The following is a 13,590-nucleotide window of genomic DNA, read 5'->3' as shown; positions in this document are numbered from 1 at the left end:
TTCCCGCAAGTAGAAGCACTGCGGATTAATTGACTCAAAAATGTTCGTGGAATACGTTGTAGCTGCTTATAAATTCTTGCAGTTTGCGCAAAATTCTTAGTACAAGGCATGTTTGTGGTTTTTGAGGCTATACGCGGAAAAGCTACTGGTCTTCGAACGGGTGCAGTTAGAGAATGGTATCTGCAGCATGAGGTCGCAAGTTCGATCTGCGGCCGCGGCGGCCACTTTTTGATGAAATTGAAATAGAAAAATGCTCATTCACTCATGGCCGCAGGTTAAAGACCCGCAGGTAATAAATTTTTCTTTGTATAGCTACCTACTAAAGCGGTTCTCATAACCCGCTCAGAGGACGGTGTTAAACAGTTATATATTTTAATATCTTCGTAAGGCAGGACTTCTAATGCCTGCGTATAAAAATTTATAGAACGACCCATATGCGATGATAGTCCTGGCATTGAATGCGAGAGCCACTTGAACAGCACGCATACTTTAAAAATTCCCTTAGAGTAGATTTAATGAATCGTGACAGGGCACCCGTTTCTCTCTGTTGCTTTAGCAGCTGAATTCAGCGCGTGAGATCTGTGAAGATCTAACCCATGCCTCACGCCACTGCACCTGATTTAGCGGAGTGCGGTGATGTGTTCATTTAGCTTCGTCGCTTCAACAGCAAAACTCACCGTGCGTCTCTAAGCGCTTGTAATCGTTAACAAGCGAGTCGTGTAAGTGCATCGAAACCGCGGCTGTGTGATGGTGGCGGTGCTTTTCTACCCGGCTGTCCTACATATTACGCGCTGGTTGTCAACGACTCACTTCCCATATCGTGAAAGTATACTATGTATCCGCTTACCAAGCAGCAGGCCCAAGTTCGCCTCCTTAAAGCGCCTCGAATTTTTGAAGTTTTTTTTACGCGGTCATTGTATCGTGAGCAGACCAAGTCAGTGATAAGCTATAGGCAAAGGATAATCTCGCATCATTAGAAATAACGAGAACGAAATGCTTATTTCCTGTTGAGAGCACATGAAGTAAATAGTTTCCAACTCGTTTTTTTTCCCTATCCTTTACTTGTCATGTTTATTTCTCTTTCGCGTGGTAGGACAAGCTAACGTGGGCGTCCCTTGAGTGAAAGGGTGCATATCGACAGTTGCATACGTGCTACTTTAGACAGCAGTTATTGGGTCGCAGGTTAAAGACCCGCAGGTAATAAATTTTTCTTTGTATAGCTACCCACTAAAGCGTTTCTCATAACCCGCTCAGCGGACAGTGTTAAACAGTTATATATTTTAATATCTTAGTAAGGGCCAAAGCATGAGACCATGCTCATGCATGAGAATGGCCAAAGCATGAGACAGAGTTTTTGTACACGCGCCAACCCCTTCGGACGTATCCGCACGCTCAATAAGTCCTCATGATGCCACGAAAAAAAAAAAAGAAATTAAGTGAAGCACAAACGAACACGAAAGCCGAATTTTTCTGCTGCGGAAATGGCAGTTCGTGTAGCCTGCTCCCAAACATACCGGTGGACTACAGAGCGCAGGACACGCCAGCCGTTTTTCTGAGTGCATAGGGGAAGGTGCCTCGGGCTTATAGAAGCGCAAACGAGCAGAACTTGTAGTACAGTGCTTACGGATTGAAATGGGACAGTCGGAGTGCATGGCCGCCGGTATATGCAGCGCCGCTCGTGGCTCCTCATGGAACCAAGGTGTTGCATTGTGGTATAGAGCGAGGGGGAGGACATCTACGCAGCAGGATTGCTCCTTCCGGTCGAGCCGGAGAGTGTGGCGCTCAAAAGGCTTGTGCGCTTTCATATGCCGACCGAAATGACTTGCCGGTGTGCACCTCCTATATCGCGGTGCGAGCAGAAGACGCTCTCGTTGCACGCGCTTTGGTGATGCGGCACGAATGCTGCGCAAGACTAAGGGATTGCGCCTTCCAGTGTGCCTGTAAGCAGTCAATTCTGCCAACATTTAAGTGCAGGGCCCGGTATCGCCGCGGTTATCAATCGCAGTGAGAAATCGCGGTGAAATGAAATAATGTCAGTGTTCTTCCCGCTTCCTTCGCCCATGTTCAGCGCCCAGTCTGCATCGTGTTGCAAGCAGCGGCCGATGTAGCGTCAACGAACGCATGTAAGGCACAATCTCTTAGCTGAATCCTGTGTCTTACTTCCACGGCATGCGTTCCGCATCGCCAAAACGCGTGTTACGAGAGCGTACACTGCACGCGCCACAATATAGGAGGTGCGCACCGGCGAGCCATTTCGGTTGGCATCCGAAAGCGTGCAAGCCTTGCAGCGCCACGCTGGCAGTGTGGTGAACTACAGGCCAAGTAGTTGACGACCGGAAGGAGCAAAGCTGCTGCGTAGATGTTCTCCCCCTCGCTCTATACACTTTCACAAGGAGGTTGCCATTTTTAATGCCATCTTCGACAAATCGCCCTGGTGTGCACCGGGGCACCAAGGCGCTACGATGATTCGACGAAACGGTGCGCCGGTGCGATTTCATGAAGGTGCCATAAAGCTCTCCTAGCTCTCAACCGCTGCAGCGCCGTCTAGCGCCTGCGATGTTTCGCCGCCCTTCCGGTGTGTGGGGTTCCGCGGCGGTGTATGCAGCGAATACGCTCAGTTCACAAAGTATTGCTGTTCTTCGCGGTACACGGGCAAAACAGAGCAACGCTTCGTGAGTGTAAAGGCGCTGGTAAATAATCGCTTAGCTGTCAGCTTCAAAATGGCTGAAACAGCAAGCAGCGGCGGCCTACGAGATGTTCCCGCAGCAGCGCCGACGATGAGTAGAATGCCAATGCAATTCTTAAGCAGCATCTGTAAATTGGTAATTGCTTTGTATGCTTTGTTATAGCTGGCCTTGTGTGGTTCTTGGAATATGCACTATAAGAGAGCGTTAACATTTAGGACAACGCTCGAAGTAATCGGAGAAACGTAAATGGAGATGAGCGAACACGTAGGCCATTGTCCGGCTGCGCGCTAGGTGCGCGCATTAGTGTTTAGGATGACTCTCGGGTTTCCGTGCCGTGATTATTCAAGTTAAACGTAACTCTAATCCCTAACAGACCATTTGGTTCCGCTTAGCACGTCGCAATACAGTTGTTCATGGAACGACAGGAGCACAAACACCGATGCCTGTGTTCATTCGTGTCACCGTCGTAGTTAAAAGCTTGTGGCCTCTGATCATTGCTCAGGATAAGAAACAGATGTACGACGGGTGAGCTCAAAATTTGTCGTAGAAAAAACACGATGATAAAATGAAAATAAGCCTGTTGCACATCTGGAAGCATGGCATGGCGTAAGTTCGCTTCGGCGCGAGCCGCCGCCACTAGCGATACCACGAAAGGGCGCCCGTTTTTGGTAACATTGTTGTCAGTTTGTTTTCTGACGAGTATTTGAGAAGCATTACGACGAGCGCACGTGTCCAGGTAACGACCTGGCTTTAACGAACGTGGGCCGATTATTCACGACACCAAGGTTGCCGCGCGAAAAGAAAGAAAAAAAAAGTGCTGTTGTCATAACGCTACCCCAGTTATCGTCACAAAATTGACAAGTCGAGAAAGAACGCGTTCTCGACGAAACTTTAGAGACGCGTACCTGCGCCAAAGCACACATGTCATGCGGGGCCTTTCTGTCATGTAGACTGGAAAGTACTAATTCGACAATCTCGAAATTGCACGCACAAAGATTTAACATTTTCCAGCCGCAGGCATTGTAAATCACGTGCTATAGCATAGAAATCAGAGAGGTTGATGTTATCAGAGAACAACTCTTGGCCAAACATTTTGTGTATTATTCGTCAGTTTTGACATTGGTTCTCTCTGGTGCTGATGATAAAGTGTACCAGCACCCAAGTACAATCACAAGCTGGTGTGATGACTTGAAAAAGTGGCCATAAGTGAAGACACCACATATAATATACTATTTGCGGGAGAAGGCGTGCGACCTAAGAGAAGCGAAGTCATTTAAAAGGATTGTGCACTTCGCATGCCTCGGCTGCCAGTCTTTTACGCTTCCGTAGCTGTTGCCGCAGCCAAACACAGCGCAGTGGCAGCTGGTCAACCTGTTCTCGTCCGACATTTCGATTTGCGGCAGCACAATTGCTTCAGCGCGTCGAAAAATGGAAACACGCCGACCTCTCACGCATCACGCAGTGCAAGACTCGGGAATCCTCACACACCAGCGGCAGTGGTCGGACGGTTGGACACGCGGTGGAGAGAGAGAGAGCGGCGAAAATACACCGGTTCGAGGATACGCTCCTCTTCTCCGTGAAAACGGTCTATACCACAATACAACACCTTGGTTCCATGAGCACCCACGAGCGGCGCTGTATATACCGGCGGCCACGCTCTCCGAGTGTCCTATTTCAATCCGTGAGTACTGAGAGATAATAACCTTTAATGAAAATCCCGGAGAGGTTAGCCTGGTTTGTCGCCTGGCTTGCTACTCCTGGTGTCGGGTGATGACTATGGTATATACAATGAATCACATACACACACACGGTACGTACAGTCACATACGCATACAGTCATATACACAAAAGAGTCTTTCACAAACTTTGGTTTAGTCAAGTGTTCCTCAAGAACACGAACAGCGCTTTGGTGTTGCGCATCGCGTAACCGATGTCTTGCCAAGGGCCGAGAAGGTGTCGCAGTTCTAAGCTCGAGCCGCGTTGCAAATTAAGTTCTGCCTTCAGAATCTCTCGTTCGGCGTCGTAACGGGTACAGTCGCAGAGAACGTGCTTTAAGTCTTCCCGAGTATTACATGTCGTGCACGTGGGTGAGTCTGACTGCCTGATCTTGTGCTTGAAGTATATAGCACAGGCAACGTCGAGTCTCAGCTGGTGAATGCACGTTTCATCTTGTCTGGTTAGTCCCTGTGGCACATAAAAACTACACGTCGGGTCTATTCTGTGCAGCGGTCCGTACTGGTTATTTGCATCGCACCATATTGTTCGCTGTAGATTCAGCGCGAACGCAGATACCAAAGTCGCTGCATCTTTCCTTCAAAAAGGAATGTCGATTTTCTCAGATGCCCTGTCATGTGCAGCTCTGGCAGCGGTGTCAGCACGAACATTCCCTTCTATGCCGCAGTTAGCTGGTAGCCACTGCAGTACTACATCGTGGTGTAGCTCATGAGCATTATTGCCTAGGCGCCTGATGTCCACGACTAGTTGATCATGCGTACGTGGTGATTTTAGGGGCTGTAGTGCGGCTCGTGAGTCGGAGAATATCACCCAAGAGCCGGGTCTCTGATCTTTGATATATGCAAGCGCCCTCCGCAGCGCAGCCTGCTCAGTAGCAGCGGCGGAGGTACGGTGACTGAGAGTGGCTGCGATGGTGACATTCGCCGATGGTATCCACACACCTACAGCAGATGATCCATCTGTGACAGACCCATCTGTATAAACGTGACGGCGGTTTCTATAGTTGGTGTTGATGTGTTCTAGAGCAAAGTATGTCAACTCTGGCCCAGGCGTGTTTCTCTTTCTCTTGAACCCCGGCACTGTCGTGACTATCGTCCAGGAAGGAAGCTGCCATGGAGGACCCGTCAATATCGATGGCTTTTCATACGTCAGAGGGAGTAGCGTCAGTACCTCAGAAGTGCTGACTGAAGCGAGTGGATGATCTTGTACTCTGGCTGCAAAATTCAGACAGACTCGGAAGAAGTCTTGCTTCTCTAGCAGGGCAGCTGAAAGACGTTTGCATTATGACAAGGTCCCTACTGTCGATGCGTTTTTTGGTCAACCTAGGCCACGGTGTAAGATACAAACATTTTAGGTGGGGACACTCGCGAGACGCGATCGAAAAGATAAAGTAACAGCGACGCGCGTCCGTCGGACCGCTGACCGCAGCGGGTATCTATCGGCGAGTAGACGCAACTTGAATACAGAAAGAGGCGTTGCTATAACAACCGGCCCTTCGCGGGAAACTTGAGTTTAGTGACACGTGGGCGTTGTTCCTGCCAAGGAGTGAAAATTGATTACTCTTCTCTCCAAGCATGAGGGGGCTTAGGGACGCGCGGCAAGCGCGGTCTCCATGCTTCTCTATGTAAAGCATGCCGGTATTAGAAGGTGGTTCTCGCACGTCCAGTAAACTTAGTACTTTTTTGGGGCGTAAGAGATGCTTGCATAATGGTATGGAAGCCACCATAATAATGGACATCTTCCAAAATGTCGTATGTTGCGGCTCTCTATCTAAATTCTCTGGTTCTCGTGCGTTCGCTGATGGTAGGTAGTGCACTCGGATCGGCTAGCTGGATGTGGGGCATGATGTGGGATATACGGCAGCGCGCGCTAACGGCATGGGGGAACAGACATGCTTTTGATGACCAACAAAGCAGAACTTGAACAAGAACGCGTGATTGCTCGTATCAGAGAAGCAACAACCTTGATACCTAGACAAATTTGTTGGCGTGCATTACATAGGTACCGTTTGGTGTTCCACCGAATACTATTTTGCCGGTTCTAATGACGAATACATGGCGTAAAGTTCACGACTGTGAGCTTAACAGTGGGCATGAGACGTTTAAGGGGGCCCACTGCGCATATCTTCTCGCTGCTGTCACCATCGCCTCTAACCGTGCACGGGGAACGCACTATAGTTTTTTCTTTTTTGCATTGAATAATCAACGCACCTTTCCAAGAACGCCACTCGAGGCAAGCTCACAAAAAAACAGCGAGTGCAAAGCGTTAGACTGTGAAAGAAATTCTCACTACGCCTATAACAGAAAAACTGCTATTTATTGCAATGTATAATTGCGTAGCATAAACATAAAACAAATGTTCGTTCAGCGAAAGTTATTTATTCACATTTACGACGTAGACAGTGAATGTATATATTGAATCTCAAGAAAGTGACACCACCGTAAGGGCGAGACATGTCCGAACACAGCAACAGGAGGAGTCTAAATGTTGCAAAGCCTTGGCTCTTTCTTTTTGTTGCAGCTTTCTTTAGGCGCATTTCGGCCTTGCATCTTGCAGTGTTGCCGCATTCTCATAGTCATGTAGTAGCGCAGGATTCTGGCAACTGCGTCTGTCTTGTGCTCAGTGCACGGAAATGTCACCTGCTGCTCAGTGACATGCTCAATCGTGTCCCAAAATACGTGGGGGTCGTCTGCGTGGCTGGAAAAATAATCTTCCGCGGACTTCAGCAGAGAGTAAAGCCTGAGATTTGGGTGTGTCAGTCCTCCCTTCGGTCTTTGAGTTCGTAAAGGCAGCTTCCGGTGCAAAGCTTGAAGACACGGTGAGTGACCTCCTGCAGGTGAAGCATGTGAACATTGGTTGAAGCTTCCGGCTCAGGTAACCACAGACGTAATAAATTATGCAGTCAACTGCCTGGGCTGTGGTTGAACTTTCAGGGAAAACATCTTCACATTTCCACGATTCCGTGTCTATAAGTCCATCCAACTTCGCGCGAGGTTCCCCGAGCTGCCTTTCAGATGAATTTTCACCACCTTTGAAGATTGATTTCAAGCAGGCGAAATCCAAAATGGCGGCATCTTCTCTTGCCTCGCAATTTCCGAACTTAGGTGGCTTCAGCAGTGTGTATATACTGAGCATTCTATACACCTGCATGAATGTAGGCATGTCAGGGTGATCATTCTCACCAGCTGCTTGACGGACTTTCCCGAAAAAGCATTCCAATGGGTCCTGATTGAATTCAGCGGTAAGAACATATCGGAAGCTGCACTTATTCAGTAAATGATTGCAAAGATCAATTGTGGACTTCAATGTGACGCGAAGTCCTTCAGCCGTCGTCCGTGCCAGAAACATGTCTTTAGTAATCAACCCATCAAAAAGCTCTTTTTCCCATTCGTTCAGCCATTCCAAGCCTTCTTTCAGGACCCTGATATCACTGCTGCCTTGCTTAATTCCTTCCGCCGGGTACCGTCGGTTTAAGGCGTCATACAAATCATTGAGTCGCACTGTAAACTCAATGGTTCCCTCGCAGTCGCTCAGATTGTTTTTGCCTTGTTCCTGGTAGTACTTCATACCTGCAGCCATAGAAGAACTGAAAATTTGAGTTGCGAATTTTACGCGCATTTTGTCCATGTTGCTTGGTCAGATATGACGCTGAGTAATCTTGGGGCACACCTTGAGGCCTCCTTTGTGCACTTCATCCTCTTTGAATACCGAAACGTAATGAGACCATTTCACCCACTTTCCGTGCACTTTCATATACTTTTGTTTCAGCAGCCTGTTCCTGGTGCATTTAAATAAATGCGGGACGTCTGAAAACATGTACACATTGCGTTCAGCATCAAGAGGATGTTCGAAGAAATTCTTTTCTTGCTCCACATCACCAGAGATGCCGAGGTGCTTCCACATGGTAGGGTTCGTGCTTGCCCCGTTGCAGACGACCCCGTCAATGAACGCTCCAGCTTCTTCAAGGAGCACAATCGTTTGCAAAAGCAATTGGCACAGCACTGTGCCTCGCGTGGCGTTTTTGGAAGCGAAGACTGCCACAGGTTGTGCGTAGCTGTCAGTAAACGGGCAGAACATAAACACCACTGCATGGTCGTCGAACGCCTTGATCCATGTTGGGTAACAGGTGTCTCAGCTTGCGACTGCTTCTGCGCAGAGCTGATAGACGGAGCGATGAAGGCGACGGTGAGTTAAGGCAAATTTATATACATATAAATAGATGCGTTACATATTCGGCGCTGGGGCCGACAGCTTAGTGGGCTCGCACAGCGGTGCGACGACGACCCGCGATTTCTTCGCTCGCTGTCTCGCTCCGCGCAGCTTGGTTCTTTCATAGCCCTGGCCGACCCCTTGCATCAGCCAGTAGTTCGAAGCCTCCAATCAGGAACCGCCGTGGGTTGCTGGCTGGAACCGGATCCGCGGGGGAGAGGGCTTGCCACACGTTGCGGGAGAGATTTCCGTCGGTTGCGTCAGACGCAGCGCCGGAGTTGCCGGGGATTGCGTAAGGCTCCCGCCTCGTTGCATCAGCTGGTGTTGACGCTGGTTGCGTCAGACGTTTTACCAGCTTGAATGCCTTGTCGAAGCAAAGAAGTTTGGGTTGGGAGCCCTGGCATAACATCCACAAGGCCATCATACCTCAAAGTCCTTGAATTAAGCCGCTTGCACTGCCTAACTTGCATCTCGTCCAACAACAACATTCCATGCCTGAAGAATGTCGGCTTCGTTTGCAACTACTTTTTCAGTGCCAAAAAGAAGTCTTTGTCAAAGCCGCACTTCATGTCAACTGTAGATATGTAGCGTTTGATAGTTTTCACTGATGGCAGGGGGAGGACGTCGTTCTCTTTAAGAAACCTATAGGCGCTCGGTGAGCGAATGTGTAACAGTAAGCACAACAGGAGCCAGTTGTTTGTGTATCTCCTCCCATTTCTTGACTCGTGTCGGGCTGCTTCCACGCACTCTCTCACTAGCATTTGCTGCGCCTCTGAAAGATTTGCTCTTGTCAGCGTTTCGTTGAGCGAGTTGTCGCTTAGTACCCTGAGTTTGTCACGACAAGACTGTAACTCCTGGAGAAGCTTTCTTTTGGTCTTAAGCACTTGCATGTTGGACCAGTAACATGCAATGCGTTGCTTTCGTAAGGCATTTACCTTATCTTTTATGGATGACTTCAACGGGATTCTGATTCGTTTTTCTTGTCTGCGCTTCTCCTTCCTGTACATGTGCACCCGGAGTGTATTGTGCAGCCTATCACAAAATGTGCAAGGAGATTCTCCAGTTTGAAGAATGGGGCACCGATTGTGACACCAAATGCCGGATGTATCCACGTAGCCACATTCCAAGTACACGTTCGTGCATTTTTCCTGTGGTGGCCCACCAAAGCACATATTCCATTCAGCGAAACATTTTAGGGCTTCACTCACAACACTCCAGTCATCAGGAGAGCGCAATTCACACGATTCGGGAACAAATAGGGAGTCAATTCTTCGACCAAGTAGGAAAGTGTTGAGAGCGAAAGTTGCGTCCTTGATTTGGTGTACATCGAGTATCTTAACTGACAGCTGATTCCCAGATGACGAAAATCCAGCTTGACCGGAGTCACGCAGTGTATGATGGTTCCATTCAGAGCTTGGCAAGTCGGCGTTTGATGGGTCTAAGCACACTCCTGAAAAGTCACTTTCGGTGTCCACTTCATGTTCGCTTGCCAGCATCTCAGTTGCAAACTGCTTACTTGAAGCTGTGGCGTTTCTTCTCATCACAACGTTTCCGGAAGTGTCATTAAACGTTGTTTCAGGCGATACTTCACTGTCCCCCTCTTGCGCTAAAGCCACTGCAGGGTTTTCCTGAAGTTTCGCAGCTGCTGCAAACTTGCAGTATTTCTTTCTGGCCTTTGGTAGTGGTGGTGGGTTACCCGTACGGGAGAAGACGGAAAAATGCAAGGAATTGCATCTTCCGAAAGAACGCTTCTTTTCGGCACGTCGAGCAGGACCTCTCCTGCAAGCTCTCCGAAGTATCTTTTCTTCAGAATCATATCATCTGTGAAGTGCTTGCTGCAGACTGCATCCTTTGTGCTGAGCATACGGTTCTTCCTGGGAATCGCTTGAGCCCATTCCTGGAGGCGTTCGTGATCAGCAGGAACATTGAACAAAATTGCTTTTTCTTGGCAGTGAGGGTAGCCTGACCGGCAACCACTAACGAAGCACTTTCTTCCCATATTCGCTCGTTGTGTAGACGCCTTTTTTCGTCAGATTTCCTTCATGGCTGCTTCCCACATCACAAGTTCATTTTCCAAACGGGAATGATAAAATGCCAGGTCAGCGAACGCGGCTAAGGCACGCTAGCAACTAAAGCGGTCGCATGGCGTGTTTTCGAGAGTGACAAACGCGACGCTCGCAGAACGCCGGCGTTGCGACCGGCCTCGCCGGTTGCTATAGCAACGGTACCTAAAATTTTTTTTTTTATTTTGAAGTTGCGCTGGCTTGCCGATAGGTATCCGCTGCCGTCAGCGGTCCTACGGACGCGCATGACGCGCGCCGTTGTTACTTTATCTGGTCGATCGCGTCTCGTAAGCAAGCCGAGAAGTGTCCCCATCTAAAGCGTTTATATCTTACACCGTGACCTAGGCACGCACTCAACGCTTTGGTTTTCATGCTTCGTGCGCAACTGAATATTTGATTTGGTGAGGACCCTTGAGTGCAGGAAAGCTGTACCGCCGGATACATTCACATAAAGCTGTATACATATGTAACAGTGCACTCACGGAGCAGCCTTCACATTTTCTAGACATCATGCGGAAGATGTTCGCATATGATGCGAGCTTCTCCTTGAGCGATCGAATGTGAGGTGTCCACGTCATTGATTTATCGAATGTCACTCCCAAGAATTTGTGACTTGACACGTATTGGATGTGGGACCGCGCAACCTTTAACTTTTAGTGCGACATATCCCGCTTGGTAAAGGCAATGGCGGCGCACTTGTCTGGTGACAGGAATAGCCCACGCGAGAAAGTCTGAATAGAGCCAATGGCTTTTTTCGGTCTTGCGCGTAATACACGGCGGTTGCGACCACTGCAGCATATGCAGATGTCATCTACATACAAGGTCATCTCAACCAATGCAGGGACACACTTTTCCAGGCCGACTAGCGAAATATTAAATAAAGTCGGGCTGAATACACCACCCTGAGGGACCCTGCGAGGCACTGTATGAAAAGTGGTGTCGCCATCTTTTGTGGACATGTACACTGACCGGTCAATGAGATATATATGTCCGAAATATAGCTCTACATATAGCCACTTACTCCTGCAGACTTCAGAGTCTGCAAGATCGGCTCGTGTGTCGCATTATCAAATGCACCCTTGATGTCGAGGAACACAGCAATAGTGATGTTATGTGCAAGTTTGTCAAGTCTGACGCAGTTAGCGAGACTGATGACGTTATCTATGCTGCTGCGGCCCTTTCTGAATCCCGACATCTTAGGGGGATATGCTTCAGCACTCACCAGAACCTAGTCCAGACGCATCAGCACCATCTTCTCCATAATCTTTCACACACAGCTGAGAAGAGCTATCGGACGATATGAGTTTATATCTGTTGGATTCTTGCCAGGTTTGAAGACAGGGATGATTCGAGCCCGCTGCAGCTAGGCTCGAGGCGGCCCCTCTTCCAGCTGGCATTGAAGATAGCAAGAAGATGCATCTTCGCCTTGTCACCCACATGTGACAGCTCAGCATAGCTGATGGAGTCAGGTCCAGGAGATGATGCTTTGTTTACTGAAGCCAAGGCGCCAAGCAGTTCCTGGAACGAGAATGGCTCGTCCGTCACATTAGCGTCTACTGTACGTCCAAAGGTGATGCTTGACATTTTGCCCTGGGCCCCAGAGTCGGGCAAAGCGATAGCATAAACTCTTTCGGAAGCTTGCATAGTTGCACAGGTGCTCGTTCCGGACATCTTGCAAAGTCCGATGCCGCCGGATAGTTCGTACTCTCCGGAGGAAAACTTGATGCTCGTGTGTGATTGCTGGCAAGTAGGACACTGTGGTGTCGATGGTGGAGAGTCAAGCACGGTTGCCAAGGCAGCCACTTTACAGCAGAATGAGAAAGCCACTCTTAGCCATAAACGGCAAAGCAGAGTGGCATCATTCTGCTTTCGAATCCAAATGGCTGACAACCCGTTTTGTGACATCTGTGGTAGCGAGGAGACACTACAGCACATCTTCTGCGACTGTCCTCGCTACAATGTGCAGAGAAAATCCCTCGCAGTCACTCTTGCTCGCATAGATCCCAGACCGATGACGGCAGAAACCATTCTGGAATGTCGTCCTGAGAGGTCATCGCGGGTGAAGGCGACGAAGGCAGTGCTCAACTTCTTGAAGGCATCCAACCTGCACCGGCGGCTATAGACTAACGACGTTAGCATGACTGTGAGATGTGTGCGACATTTTGTACGTGCGTGTTCTCCTTCTCTCTCTCTCTCTATCTTTATATGTCTCTCATCCCTTCCCCTATAGTGTAGAGTAGCATACCGGTCCTTCTAGACTGGTTAACGTCCCTGCCTTTCCTTCCTCTCCTTCTCCTTCTCTCTCTCTTACAGCAGAATGCATCAGTGTGTGGCTTTCGGTATCGCACATTATGATATTGGCCTGGTGTTACCGCAAGCAGGAGAGACAGCCAGATAAAAAACAAAGAATTGAGCTCAGTACCAAGCTCATGCGAACTATATAACCAGCAGAATAAACAAGCAATCGAATAAACAAGAATAAACAAGATCAATAAGCAAAAACAATAAGCAAGAATAAACAAGATAACCGATCGATCTACTGTCACGACTACAGCTTTTTGACACGTCGATACTACTAGGCGAAACGAACGCATTAGTGCTTGTGGCAACACACCAACAGTGCTCACATTTACATTATTCATCGTCCGAAACGAGCGTTTTCATAAACTACTCATCAGTATATGCAAACGCGCAGAATGTTCGAATCAAGAACTCAATAAAGAGCGCAATGAAAGACTAAAAGTACGTCTTCAACATAACCTGTAGTAACTAGTCAAAATGCTGTCAACGCGAAATGCCCGACTGCACCCTAATGACGGAGTAGACAGGAATAAAAACGACCAAAGTATTTACCTGACGGAATGTTGACGCCAATCCACGCTGCAAAACACGCCGCG

The 13,590-nt window shown here is 48.7% G+C and overlaps 1 protein-coding gene across 1 annotated transcript in view; it reads left to right on the top strand.

Moving 5' to 3' along the window:
* LOC119405734 (tachykinin-like peptides receptor 86C) overlaps positions 1–13,590 on the top strand; it is a 114,193-nt gene that overhangs the window by 55,636 nt on the left and 44,967 nt on the right. The gene's annotated exons all lie outside the window — the stretch shown is intronic.

Source organism: Rhipicephalus sanguineus, chromosome 1 (genome assembly GCF_013339695.2).
Source record: "Rhipicephalus sanguineus isolate Rsan-2018 chromosome 1, BIME_Rsan_1.4, whole genome shotgun sequence".
NCBI classification, from domain to species: domain Eukaryota; kingdom Metazoa; phylum Arthropoda; class Arachnida; order Ixodida; family Ixodidae; genus Rhipicephalus; species Rhipicephalus sanguineus.
The sequence above is the reverse complement of the archived record's forward strand: the minus strand, read 5'-3'. Positions and strand labels throughout refer to the sequence as shown.